Source organism: Cottoperca gobio, chromosome 21, assembly GCF_900634415.1.
Source record: "Cottoperca gobio chromosome 21, fCotGob3.1, whole genome shotgun sequence".
In the NCBI taxonomy this organism is placed as follows: Eukaryota; Metazoa; Chordata; class Actinopteri; order Perciformes; family Bovichtidae; genus Cottoperca; species Cottoperca gobio.
This window is the reverse complement of record NC_041375.1, coordinates 1,178,878-1,191,248: the sequence shown is the minus strand read 5'-3', so window position 1 is coordinate 1,191,248 and position 12,371 is coordinate 1,178,878. Positions and strand designations below refer to the sequence as shown.

Sequence of the window (12,371 nt, the reverse complement as noted above, 5' to 3'; positions counted from 1 at the left end):
TACCAACGCAGCGGGAACAAAAAGGGGAGCTCTACGTGTATACACTGCGAGTGTGTGACGGGGAAACGGAGAAAGAAGCACGTGCCCATCAAGCGTTCGGGGCCTCCCCTCTGCACGAGAGGGAATCTGTTTTGCTCACAAGGTTGCCCGGCAACTATGACGTCACTGGAGTGCACGACAAAGAGAAGCACCGTGACAGAGAGGGGAGGTCGCTACGGTTACTATGAACCTTAGGACTGTATGCTATGAACAGATGTAACTTCGTGAAGTGCATCAACTAAATGTGTTTGCTTTTACCACAATACATTTAAAATGTCAACACTTACTTTGAGCTGATACATTATAGGCTATTGTATTCTTTGCATACTATAGCATCAGTTTCTCCGTGACACTCCGGTATAGCTCATGCACGCTCAACAGTTGGTGCTGCCCTCTGCATAAAACTTCTCTTCAATGCATCGGTCACCATGTATAACTTTACATTAATAAAGATATTAATTTACTGCTTTGTTTCTTCTGTTTGCTAATCAGAAGTCCTGTGTAGCCTCGTAGTTCCTATTTGTTTATGCCCTGCAGTGAGCAGACGTGCTTATTTTTATTTTTAATTAATTCCAATCTAAGTAGCACTCTAATGTTTTACAGCCCAGGACTGAGAATCTGTTACTGAAGATGAACGATACGCTCTCCGTTCGTTTGTCCAGTCAAAGTGTCTTTATGGGTTTTTTGGTTAGAAGTCTGAAATAAAGTGTAAAGAGATTTTAAAGTTTTGTTCTACAACATAAATACGTCAGATAACATCCCATTCGTGAATTTCCGAAGCTTCTATACATGGGACTAATAAGAGTCATCAAAAAGAGTAGTGTTAATATGTGGAGATTAAAACGTGTAAGTATTAACAACATTTGTTTGCCACAGAACTTGTTTTTTTATGCAATAATCCAAATGGAAAAATCCAACTGGCTTTTAGTCGAGAGAATCAGTGCGATGCTAACTTCCGGTGTCAGTCAACTCTTATATAGCCGTACGTTTAGTCCGTTAAACCAGCACTCTTTCTAATCAGGGTATCCACGTACAGTATATAAATAATAAAATAATAATACCGTTAATGCAACAAAAGAATACAGTATACACCCTCATTGAGTTTTTTTAGAATTTGAGTAACTTAAATATTCAGCCAACATATCTGCTCATTATTGGAAATAAAACCCAGTAGACTCAGTAAAATGGGGTCTCTAAGTAACCATCAAATAAACATTAATGCGTGCACTTTAGAGACCATTACTAACAGTTGAGTTCGGGGTTGACGGTCGCTGTTCAGTGTTTTTCTTTAAAACAGTTTCTCGTCGTTTCTGGTTTCGTAAGTTGCTTTTTCAAACACTCTGAGTGAAACAGAGGGAGCGCTGTAATGAACATAATGTGCCGTGGAGGTGTAAACAACCCTGCTCTTTTCCTTCGCCTCTTTCTTTCATAACACCAAAAGGCTCTGAGTCACTGACGATTGCTGAATCCACAGCAGAAAGCGGCTCAGACAACGGATGGTCCTTTTGGTCCCGTCTATGTTTACTGTCCTGTCATTGAGAATGACTAAACTCTGAATTAATATATTAGCAAATATGTTTATTCACTTTGTGGCTGAGAGTTAAATGCAAAGAGTGATAGCACTCAAATTCAATAACGGATTGTGGATTTAAAGAAATAATAATGACGATATGTCTGAGGCGGAAAAGCAAAATTGATAAACTAAATGTGACACAACGGAAACAAACTTGCCAATTAAATCATGACAAAGGATGTGAATTTTTTTTAGCTAAACATACAGACTGGATTATATTTGTGTATTTTTAAATTGTGCAAATACAATTTGTGACGAAAAGAGAGCTGAGCCAGAAGGCAAAGCTCTCAATATAGCGGTCGATCTTCATTCCTACCCTCACCTATGGTCATGAAGGCTGGGTCATGACCGAAAGAACGAGATCACGGGTACAAGCGGCCGAAATGGGTTTTCTCAGACGGGTGGCTGGCGTCTCCCTTAGAGATAGGGTGAGAAGCTCAGCCATCCGTGAGAGACTCGGAGTAGAGCCGCTGCTCCTTTACGTTGAAAGGAGCCAGTTGAGGTGGTTCGGGCATCTAGTAAGGATGCCACCTGGGCGCCTCCCTAGGGAGGTGTGGTGGCACGTCCAGCTGGGAGGAGACCCCGGGGAAGACCCAGGACTTGGTGGAGAGATTATATCTCCTCACTGGCTGGAACGCCTCAGGATCCCCCAGTCGGAGCTGGAGGATGTGGCCCGGAGAAGGGAAGATTGGGGTTCCTTACTGGAGCTGCTGCCCCCGCGACCCGATCCCGGATAGGCGGTAGATGATGGATGGACAATTTGGGATTATTTTCTCAGCATGAATATCAAACAATCGTTTATTTATTTATAAGCTTTATTTAACCAGGATATGGCCTCATTGAGATTAAAAATCTCTTTTTCAAGAGTCATCCAAACTAAGCAACACAATGCGTAATGTGATATTACCTTACAAACCTTTATTTGTTATTTCTAATCTGGTGCAACAATTGGCAGGAAGTCAACAGATTAATAAAATAGTATTTTTGATCAGCCACCACAAAGTAGAGATTTGTTAGATTTAGGTTAAATTAAGTAAAAACACTTGAATTATCTTTGGGTAGAGGAATACAATGACCAGAACATCTGCTTGATTACTAAATCAGAACATATAGCCGGCATTTATGTAAGAATATAGTTCTTTGTTTATTTTTCCCTTAAAGTGTCCTTCCAGTTGGCAGACTCAGTGTATTTTTCTCTTGACCCTTTCACCAACTCAAGTTGTGGATAAAAATAGACAAAATAAACTATTCAAAACTCTGAGAAAATAACAAACCGCTGAGTGTTTTTCTTTCCTTTAAATGAAATGTGGTGAGATCTCATCTGTACGATATGAAGAGATGAATACTTCCTGTTGACCTCGCTGTGTGTCCTCTGCTCGTCTGTTGTGTGTCCATCAGGTGCAAACACAACCCAACCTTTATAAGCTGTGCAACGTTTGATTATTCTCTTTTAAGTGAAACTATTACAACGCAAATGAATGAATTGAAGTCCCTTCAAGATTCTTAACGTTATACAGTTAATCCTCTACTTGCACTAGCAAACCACGCAGCAAGGTCAACATTTAATTGTGTTTCAGTTTATTCAACTTAAATCCTGCTCCGATTGTTTCTTAGTAAATGTCTAATCAAGAAAACACACAACTCAACTAAATGACAGAATAACGTTACATTGACTCAGTTAACGTATGTTAACTAATGTTAGCTAGCTAGAATGTAAATCCAGTATTTACTCTTTTAGCTCAGTTTCTGGTCTCTACCAACATCGTTAAGGCAAAATATTAATTATAGCCGGAGGTGTGGACTCAAATCACAAATGTGATAACGTCAGACTCGACTTGAACTATAACGCCAACACTGGAGCCGATGATTTAAAAAGTATGCAAGTGTGCCACAAATCACTTAACTTCCGTTCATTCATGAATAATCTAACATTAACGCTTATTCATTCCCAGCAAGTTCCACTTTGTTTGAACCAATCAGACAACAGGAACGATGACGTTATGTTCCTGAGCCCCGGTTGGAAAAAATGATACCAAAGATAATTACGTTTGTGTACAAAAACTATGCGTTGGTCAACAAAAAACAGTATGCAAAACGTGCGGGACGGAATTGGTGAAGAGTGCATGAAGACTCGAAACTCAAAGTTTGGGACTTGCAATGACTCGAGGCTTACTTGGTCCCACCTCTGATTATAGCCGCTCTAAAGTCTCACATTTTGTTAATTCCTCATTTCATTTCCTTTAACTAAAGCTAAGACAGCAGGAAGCTGAGGGTGGAATATTTAATTACCATTAAATGGAGTCCAACACTCCAGTCTGCTGTTGTTATGTCTGCACATTCACCACCAAGAGGTGTTCCAAGACATAAAGCATGTGGCGAGAGCGTCACTGCCAAATTAGGATACTGACGATGATTACAGTGATAACACTGAGGAGGAGGGAAGGTAAACAGAAACCGGAGCTCCGACATAATTATGTCCACAGAGGAAAAGAGAAGGGCTGATCCAGAGTCAGTCCAGGCATCAGAGTTAGAGGAGTGGAGCTCAACGTTGGCAGTTCGCTTCAATGTAAAACTGGAAGCAAGATGCCAGACAGGAAGCTTCTAACTGACATTTCCCTGCAGAGAGCTGAGCAGGATGCCGTGGGCTCGGCAGGCCGTCGCTACAGGAAGAGTGTGTCCTGATAGCAGCTCTCGACGCAGACACACTCTCTCAACCAGGAAGCCATAGGATTGTGTGACCATATGATTAAATGGATACCAACAGCAGCTTTTCTGTGTCAAACATCAGTCATTTTTCAGCACTGAGATAATCTTCATGATCCATGCACTTGCTAAATATAGACCTCCCGCTATAACTGGGTCGGTAGCTTACTGAGCAACTCCACAAACTCAAAAATTCAAGCTCCAATTTGCACCTGCACTATGTGGCGGCTCCTTACTGCTGATTTTGTTCACTGAAGCTCACATTTATTGGCTTTTGGAGCGAGTTCTCCAGAGTAAAAATATGTTTTTTTAAGAATAAAAACTGTTTGTACGTAAAGTCTGTATTGACAAGAGCTCAGCTGCACATTACACGTCAGTAAAGCTCATTAGGCTTCAGTCAGGCCTGTAAAACCAGCTGTTACATGTAAATGTTTATAACCAGGGATGCATACTTCACACCCATAAAGCTGCTTTTACTGTGTTTTTTCCCTACTCTATATAAAGTCTGCTTGTTTGGCGGAGCGCCGCATTTTAACTGCTGAACTTTTCCGTTAACATCCCTGTGCAGAATCCTAACTTTGAAGCATTGTGCACTTTAAGTGCATGCAGTATGATCTTGGCAGCATGTTTTCTGACTATAAAAGCATTGCACTCCTGCAGTAGTAGCTTGTGTCTGCTTTGCATTTCCCTTTGACCTACTGTATGTGTGTGCAGATGTGTTTGTTTGCCTGAAATCCTCACTTCTGCCTTCATCATCTCCTTCTTCACACCCTTCAGTGCTTTCTGTAGAATAAGGAAACCCAACAGCTCAAGTGTGTGTGGGCTGACGCTTTAATTGTTTCACCCTTGAGAGACAGTTCTTCAGTATTTGTCACTGAAGCACTTCACATCATCTCAATCCTATGGCAGGTTTCCTCTGCTTTGTTCGGACGAATTAGCGCCTGTAAGTGCTCGATCGGCTCTTTGGAACAGGGTGCTTAAGAAAAAGCTCACAGTCCTTGAAAAACAAAGAAGGCCATTTTCAATGCCAGGTAAATGTCATTTTTATACAATACATAATTCAAGTAAACCCGTAGTTTTAAATATCATACCGCTATAAATAGTGCGTTACTCTCTTAAGGAAGCGCTGCAGACTGAAAGAGTGTGCATAAAGGGCTAAGTCAAAGTCAACCAGAGAGCCTCGAACAGTGATTTCCCAGCGGCAGAGTCCTGAGCTCTCGTGGACTTAGTGGATCAAAGTCTGTGAGTGGAACTGGGCCCATCTTAAATAACTCCTGCAGGGTTCCACATTGAGCCGTGGCCGCTTGTTGGGAACAAGGGGACTTTTTGAAGGCCAAGTAGAAGAAAAATATACTTGCCCCCTCGGACAAGTTAAAACTCATAAATAATACAGTGAACTAGCCGAGTCGTTACTCGGACAAGTGCCATCTAGCCTTGCAGTTGACTAATGCTTACAACAGACCTGCAGAGTTGGGAGAGGTTGGGAGACTGTCCTCCAGGATTAGACATTTCAACAAGTGCCCCGAAACTGAATATATTTATGATCAAGTGACAAAGCTTGTGAGAAAACAAAAAAAACTCTTTAAAAAAAAAAAAAGGAGCAGGGACTGGAGAGGAAGCCAGAGGAGACGGGTAGGCCAACAAAATAAAAGTCATAAACAGGAGGCTTTGTTTCCAAATAAAAGTGCTTTTCTTCACCGTCTATATCGACCTATACAATCTACAAAGTCATTTTAATCAAGACGTTTCCCTTCCCTTAGCTATAGTATCGCCTCATCATAAAACAGATTTCATGGAGGGACTGGAAGACGAACATGTTGGGGACTCAGAGCTGCACTTTGTACACACTCGCTGCCCTTAATTAAAATGTACCATTAACTGCACAGCTTTGCACTTTATCTTATTTTAATTGCTGCATTGCATCATGTAGAGCGCGTGTAGGTTTCACACTTTCAATGTCTTACATCGTCCTTTTGCTTATTAGACTTTCTTGCTGTGAAGTATGTTCAGACAAGCAACAGGTGGCTGAACACGGCACACGCCAACAGAGGGAATCAGCAGTGACCACCACAGTACAGGGAGAGCTTTTCAAAATAAGAGAGAATCATTTACAGAAGTGGACTATTTCTGATGTTTTGCTCCAGAGTTTCCTTCTGTATGAGGGTTCCAGTGGGGGCATCAAAGGGCAGGGAGGGTCCACAGGGCAAAGACATAACTCAACACAAATTCAGTGTCACAGAATGAACTGCATGTAGGCACAGTTAACCTTAAGGGCAGCAGACTGAGCTCCATCTTTACCCATAAAAGGAGTGCTGCTGATCCCTCGTCAACTACTACTAGGTCGTCCTCAGACGGGCCCTCCATCGGTGCTTCCAGTCATCCCGATCCTCCATGCATCTGGCTAGCTCGCCAGTATTTTCTGCTCCCGCATCTTACAGTACATCCACGTATGTTATTGCGGGACGCTCTCGTGATCGGTGCCCGTGTGTCGGCTCCCACAGCACAAGTTTGCTGGCTGGCAGCTCTTAGTGTCTCTGGCAGTAACCTGCCAGCCTCATTCTCCTGACCGCTGTTTTCTCGCCCACCCTTAGCGCCCCCCCCCCCCCCCCCCCCATACAAGTGCGTGTTGGTGATATGCTCATCCTTGTTGATGCCAAGTACCACACGCAGCATTCTCGTGTAGCACCCATCTAGGGATTTCTGCAGGGTGGGCTTCAGGGTCCAGCATTCACTGCCATACAGGAGAACAGACTCCACTGTTGCATGGAAGAAGCTGAGTTTCATTTGTCGGGGGAGGTTGGAGTTCCACACACAGGTCATGCCGTTCAGGGCCCTCCATGCAAGCGCCTTCCTTACTTTAAGGTCTTGTTCGGACAAGTTGACCCACGAGCCCAGGCATTTGAAATCATTGACTTCCTTTAGAGCAGTGCCTCCTGTTGTTTTTAGAGGTGGATGGTCTGGGGGGATGTTATATGTTATGAACTCAGTCAAGACAAGATCGTCAAGACACACACATACTGTACAGAAAACCACACACACACACACACACACACACACACACACAGCCTGCTTCTTGTCCCAGACTATCTTCACCTCTCGCCCCCGTTATCAGAAATCACTGTTTCCACTTTCCGTTTTATTAAATGTGATCTTCTCTGATCGTTTCTTTCCATCTCCAGAGAATGAATCATCTCAGTGTTCACCTTTTGTTTTCACAGCTTGCAGCAGAGAACAGTGCGACGAGCGTCAGATCTTCCTCGGCGTCATCATCTGAAGTTCTACCACGCAGTTATTTGCAGACGGCAGGTGAACATTGTCGAGGTTACGAGGATAAGATGAAAGACGTGTGCAAGTCGTCCTCCTGGACAAACCGTCTGAGCAGGTCGTGGATTGAGCCGCTGCAAATGCTTTCTGGTCGCTAACCTACCGGGGATGAAGCCCCACAAATACCAGGAGTATTTATGGAAGGCCTCGGTGTCATGGCAACAGGGGGATTGTGTGTAAAACTGCAGAGGGGAATGGAAAGGCCAAGCTAAACACAACAACTGATTTCACTGTATTTTAAAGGGGAACTCCGACCAATCGTCTCCGGCACACAGTGGCTCCGTGTCGTGTCTGCAAACAAGTTCTGAACCGAAGTTTGAATCCACAGAACCAAAACTTTTCCCACTGCGATGGCGGTCAAATCCAGCAGAATACATGATTTAAGATCCCCTCCAGGCATGTTTAAAGACAAATTAAAAGACTGCTGGTGTCGGATTAACTACCCAGTAAAGACATTATTTAAAAAGATTAAATACATAATAATAAATTATAATTTAAATATATAAAAATGATATTATATAATATAAAAATAATAATAAAGAAATATGCAAATATCTTTCATGTCTGAAGTTTACCTGCAGGACACAAGATGTTTCCTAGTTTAAAGTGTACACATTAGTTCAAATCTAACCACCATTGGCTTAAAAACGAGATGTAATGTCTATATCTCCGTTTCTTGTCGATTCCTAGTTGTGATTATGTTCATGTTACGTCTTGCAGCTAAATATCTTGACGGAAACAAAGGTTATTATTATATTACTATGTGACTCACGATATAAATGCCAAGATATGTTGTCACCGGTCAAATAGGTGGAACAATCAGTTTGTAATGGAGCTCGGCGTCGAGGCGTCAGCCGCTTTAAATAAAGTGATATTTACAGCTACGTTGTCTGAAAGCTTCTCCAGCGGCTGAATCAGAAAGAGGAGTGTCACAGAAGATCAAACCATCACGCCTACACCACGTTAAAGTAAAGCAGGTTTCAACTTCACACTTTCTGTTGCTTGTTCACAACTGAACCTTTCCAGAACCACCAACAGCTACAGCCACGACGGTGACGGCCAACGCCTTTGTGCAGACACGGGCCTGAAGGGGCCTCAGGATGTGGGAGGTTTTATGCAAATGTGTTGAGATCTCATGATTTGGGAACTTAAACTCTTCGAATACTCTGACACAGACTTTGCATTCCAGTCAAGGTCATTTAATGTCATTATGACACAAACAAGCAGGTCTGAGCTGAAGAATAGATCCGATTAGGAAGGTCGGACTTGTCTGCAAGCTTCTGAAAGGACTTCATTTATTCACCATTTTGACCCAAATCCATCCTGCTACTTAAAGGTCCCATATTGCCCTCATGTCCAGGTGCATGCTTGTATTTTGGATTTCTACATCTTTACAAGCTTTAATGTTATTCGCTGTATTTACCCTCCTTCCTGTCAGCTGATTTCATTCACATACAACGTTTACGTCTAACAGCGTCATGCTCTACATATCATATAGTTGTGACATCACAAGGCTCCTTTAAAAAAGGCCCAGTGTGCATGTTTGGATAACAATTAGACCTGATATTCTTTTGATAACTAATGTAATAATAAATGTTCTCTTCCCTGAGCCCCTCTGGGGAGGCATTAAAGTCACACACACACTATGATAATGATGATCTGGGGTCACATCCCCATTCACGCGCACATTAATAAGCGAACGACACGTCATTATGTTTTTGGATTTCATCAAATCTGTTGCTTGTTCCAACTGATTGACTCAGTTTATCCCACACGAGGCAGAACTACTGATTATATGTCATCACATCATCGTTGTGTGCGTGATTTATTTTACCTGGAAGTAAAACACTTTGAATCACCTGTGAGGGGAGCTGCTCTGCCAAACGCTATAATGAGTCAGAAAACACTCAAAACGTAAAAGATTCAAGTACAAATCACATATTATTTACTTTCACAGGGTTGTGATTGAAATGTTGCTTTTACGTAAACCAGACATTTAAGAGATTTTAGATAAGTCTACCTCAGTGCTTTTAAAAAGGGACATTTTTGTCCTTAAGTGATATAAACAGTTTTATTGTAGACTTAATTAAAACTCACAACCAAAAGGTGTGCCATGGGGATTAACACTGCAAACGTTATCAGATAATAATAAATGAAAAAGATAAAAATGTCTCCAGTGAAGCAAGAGGGTTAAAAATAAGCTCCAAAACCAGGTGTTGCAAAATAAGTGTTATAATCAGGGTCACCTCCGATTCAGGTCAGAGCGGAAATTATTAAAAGGAATCGATTTGAGTGGGTCTGTGCATCCTCTCATCATATCACACAGACCCATGTTCAGACAGTTCACCTCTTAATCCATGTGATGAATTACTGTCTGATGGCAGACGACTCATCATCACCTCCATCTTCACAAGAGCTGGCCTGTCGCTCACACACACACACACACACACACACACACACACACACACACACACACACACGTGCTGATATTCTGTCATGGGACTCAGAACGTGAGCTGCATATCACAGCGCTGCTAAATGATTCCCTGCTCCCTCTTTCTCTCTCCTCCCTGTTCCTCTTCTCCCGATTCTCTCAGCTCGGCTCACTTATTATTCTCAGACTCGGCCACAGATTCCCTAATGTTTATCACCGACCAAGTGGATGCTGTCAAGGATTAAATAAGCATCACATTTGGCGATTGCTTGATGAGATGTAATTAGGCGTGCCGACTGCAGATCAATCACGAGAAGTCGGCAGTCTCGTGCAAAAGCATCGCTCTCAAGGAGGCAGCCTGGGATGGTGCAACATATACTCACAAACCAATACGGTTTAATTAGACTAAAATATAAAGTGATAACATGCATCAGGCTTTCAGTATCTCCTGAAATTATCTGAAATATACAAATTATTCAATTACTTTAATAAACCTGATGATGAGAAATAGAGTAGTGTACCTAACAAAAGGTCACCTGGTGTAAGTATATTCTCACTTCATTACATTAGCCTTGCAACAACAAAAAAGCTTTTATTGATTTCTTTTCCCCCCAGAAAAGAGTGACCTGACCCTGAGAGGTGATTGGCACCGTCACCGGATACCAACTGATCTACCTACCGTACGGATCTCATGTTGTGTTGAACTGTTGAGTCCCGGAGGTGGAGTGAGTCCGAGACATTTTGTTTTTAATCCATCTCCACCCAAACGCACATCACAGCCACTGCTGTTCTCACCTCCTCAACTACTACCAGACAAGTTGTGAGGATATTCATCCCGTAAAAGCTCCTCAGCGCGTCTGCTTCTCATACAGTTAGTACACATATATATGTTTTAAAGTTGCAATGAGAAAAGGAACATTTGGACACAAAAACAGCAAAAAATGTTTCCAGAAAAAGGAGATAAAAACTCTAAGAAACAAGAGAAATGTGTCAAAACCAAAATAAGAATGTGCCGTAAAAGTGAAGAGAGATCACACGGCACTGATCTCACACACACACACACACACACACACACACACACACACACAACATGGAAGCATAAGAGAACAAAACAGAAATGGGACGACAGGAGGAGTAATCGCACACAAAGTCTTCCCTACCTCTCTGCAGTCCTGCTCCCACTATAGTCCATGTAACATCCCCGTTTGGTCGTGTACTGAAGACCCAGCGAGTCAGTCAGTCACACAGTCAGTCACACAGTCAGTCAGTCGGTGGGCTCCAGGATGTGGAGTCGGGGCTGGACTGGTGTCTGGTTCCCAGTAAGCAGCAGCAGCAGACTCGTCCTCTCTGCTCACACAAACACTCGGCTACAAGCAGCACGACAGCAGAGGCACTGGAGCCTCGGCAGGGACAGCAGCAACATCCCTCCCATCCACCCTGAATTAATTAAGCTTTTTTTCCTCCCTCTGCTGCCCTCCCCTCTCTCTCTCTCTCTCTCTCTCTCTCTCTCTCTCTCTGATTCTCATGTGCGCATTAATGCTCTCTCTCTCTCCCTCTCTCTGCTTCCCGTGTTCTCTCCTCCCCAGCTCTCTTCCTTCTTTCTGTCTCACTGATCAACAGCTGAGAGTGGGTCGTCCTTTCCTCCTCCATTCACCCTTCTGCAGGCTTAAATCTCTTTCCTCCCTTTGATTCGCCATTTATTGTAAACAAAGAAAGGAAAAATAAACTTCATATATTCTTATTCTTTGCTTTTAAGGCTTTAATTGTTTTGCAGAACCTAAAAATAAGAAACTTTAGCACTTCTGACTGAGGAGCAACATGGTTTATTAGAAATGTGTGTATTACATTTAACTTAAAGTGTCTTTAGCATGTCCTACATACTCCATCCTAAATAATTAGTTAAAATGGGCGTTTATATACATTTCCATGAACATATTCATGACATTTTGTTGAAAGTAGCTTTCTTTGAATGCGTCAGAGAAGCCAGGAACTCCAGTGGAAATGCTTCATAGTTATTCTAACCAGAGATCGTGGGAGTCTTTTTACCACCGAAATCAAAGAGTAAGAATTTGACACTCAAACCAATAAGCTGCGATTGCCATGGACGCCGGACGCTAAGGCAGAGCATGTCAAAGCACATCAATCTTTACGAGCTCCCTCAAACTCCACGTCCTCTTTCAGAGGACTTTTAGATTTCATCTCTTCGTTGGTATAGTCCTCTCACTAACATTATCTCTCTGTACGTCTCCCCCTCACACAGAGTACATCCTGCACACTTTGTCACACAACTCTTAAGGTG

At 42.5% G+C, this 12,371-nt stretch overlaps 1 protein-coding gene across 1 annotated transcript in view; it reads right to left on the bottom strand.

The window, feature by feature from the left end:
• Positions 1–11,519, bottom strand: part of dgkg (diacylglycerol kinase, gamma) — a 67,702-nt gene extending 56,183 nt beyond the window's left edge. The window contains exon 1 of the mRNA XM_029459288.1: positions 11,233–11,519. The gene's annotated coding sequence lies outside the window, so the exon portion shown is untranslated. The remainder of the gene's footprint in view (positions 1–11,232) is intronic.
• Between the last annotated feature and the right edge of the window lie 852 nt (positions 11,520–12,371).